Consider the following 2,183-nt stretch of genomic DNA (forward strand, 5'->3'; position numbering starts at 1 on the left):
ATGATGGAACAGAATATGGCTATCACTGTACTTTAAAAAGTCTTTATTTCAAAATTTTTCTTTTCAAAATACAAAAGGCATAATGTTCTCTGCTGAGGGTAAATTGCAATGTTGTTTTTCTCTATATCTCATGATTTTAAATCCCCTATATTCTATCTCCCTCTTTCTTAGTAAATGTAAGTAAGCCTTGCATTTTTTGCAGTTATCTCAGGGACCCCCCTATGAAAAGTAACTTGCCACTCACTACCCGAGGATGACACCGGTATCCATTTTCTGCCATTAGTTCTGGGTCTCAGGGTGACATGTCCTGGAGAAGAACTTACTCTGTACTGTTGAAGCCTGTGCTCTTTCTCTTCGTAGCCTTAGAAATCATCTTTCTGGCTGGTGCTGATTTCCTCAACAATCTCTGCAACATGTCAAGGACAAGGAGGGTCAGGAATAGCTTTCCCATTTTAAGCTGCGTGACAAAACAGCACAAAATGTCTCATTTCAGCAAGTCTGCATGAAGTTGATTCCTGTCATTGGTGCAATCACATCAAATCTGTTCGCCAGAAGTCAAATGTATTAGTTCCATGCTCTTTTATAATTCAGGAATGAGAGAGCCACCTACTGGTGAGATCTTCCTAAGTGGTTTTTCAGAACATCCAGGAAATCATCCTAAATAATTGTATGATAGGCCAAATCTTCAGGCAATATATAAAATATTTTTTCATTACTTATAGGCTAAAGTTTTACTTTTCCTTCTCTGAGACTATAGAATAGCATACAAATATGACTTCCATTGGGCAAATGAAAAATAAATGTGCAATACAAGTAAAATGAAATTTAAACTCCTATTAATTAACCAATTAGTTATCCCAGCATGCAGCTAAGAAAGATCTGGTTAAAAAAAATCTGGTAGATGAAATCTGGTTAAAAAAAATCTGGTAGATGTTCAGTTTTCCCTGTAGAAAAATTATGAGACATGCTAATTTCTGTCAGATAACATATATATATATATATATATATATATATATATATATATATGGATTTGTATGCAGGATTTGAAGTGCTGCGATTATGGAGGCTAATGAGATGCATGCCTGAAATGCAAAAATCTATTCACTATGGGAGGAGTAATGGAGGCCAGGATACTTAGGGGTGGTGCTACATAGAAAACCTGAATGGTGGGTAATGCATCTGCGAAGGCAAGGTGGGTGGACAGACTATAAATTACTTAAGTAAACTAAATGTAACGACTCCGATTGTGGAGGAAAACTACATCATTAACAAGTATGATTACCTTAAGGCTGTTAGCATTTAGTTCATAGCCAGTGCTGAAGCGAAGGGAAAGAAGATGGACTAAACTAAAAGTTCATTGCTCTCCAGGCAACTATGTTTGCAAAAATCAGTGAGAGACAGAATAAAGAAATCAAGTATGAGGTAGAAATGGAAAAGCAGAAGGGAGTTGTGGTCAAGAGCTCCAGGGAGCCTTAAACTGAGAAAAGAGGATCCAAAATATCTGAAGAAAAAGTTTGAAAGATTCTCATTAACTTTGTAATCAGGAATCCAAAACAGCATTAGTGACTGAACTTTGAGAAATTGGGATGCTTTCTCTCTCTCTCTCTCTCTCTCTCTCTTTCGTTCTTTCTTTCTTTTAAATATGGAACGAATCTGCTTCACGAATTTGCGCGTCAATCTTGCGCAGGGGCCATGCTAATCTTCTCTGTATCGTTCGAATTTTTGTATATGTGCCGCCGAAGCGAGCACAGGGATGCTTTTATTCACATTAGCTAATGCTGAGCATCTAAGCTGAGAATATAAAGCAGTCATATGGCAGTCCTCCACAATTACAGTGACGCGATGAAGTAGGTTCTGCGAGAACGTGGCTGCCTTTGTTTAAGACACGGTAGATCAGAAGGCCGGGGATTTAGCTTAGTGGTTCTTCCGCTTGCCTCGCAAACACAGGGTCCTGAGTTCGATCCTCCTTATCAAAAAAATTAAAAACAAAACAAAATACTGAATCAGAAATTTGCAACCCTCCTAGACCAAACGTTCTGAGATTCCTGAGAACCATCTTTGAAAAACAATTCTAGAGCCCACCTGAAATTCAAGTTGAAAACAAAATAAAAGGAATTTTTCCAAGCATGTCATCATTCAAGGAAAACTATCACGTTTCCTCAGAAGATAATTAGAAGAACCCA

General features: G+C 37.7%; 1 pseudogene; it reads right to left on the minus strand.

Moving 5' to 3' along the window:
• Nucleotides 1–1,636: 1,636 nt before the first annotated feature.
• LOC117287196 lies at nucleotides 1,637–1,749 on the minus strand (annotated as a pseudogene).
• Nucleotides 1,750–2,183: the final 434 nt, after the last annotated feature.

The sequence above is a fragment of the Fukomys damarensis genome, unplaced genomic scaffold, assembly GCF_012274545.1.
Source record: "Fukomys damarensis isolate Sample0158 unplaced genomic scaffold, DMR_v1.0_HiC HiC_scaffold_21, whole genome shotgun sequence".
Taxonomy (NCBI): domain Eukaryota; kingdom Metazoa; phylum Chordata; class Mammalia; order Rodentia; family Bathyergidae; genus Fukomys; species Fukomys damarensis.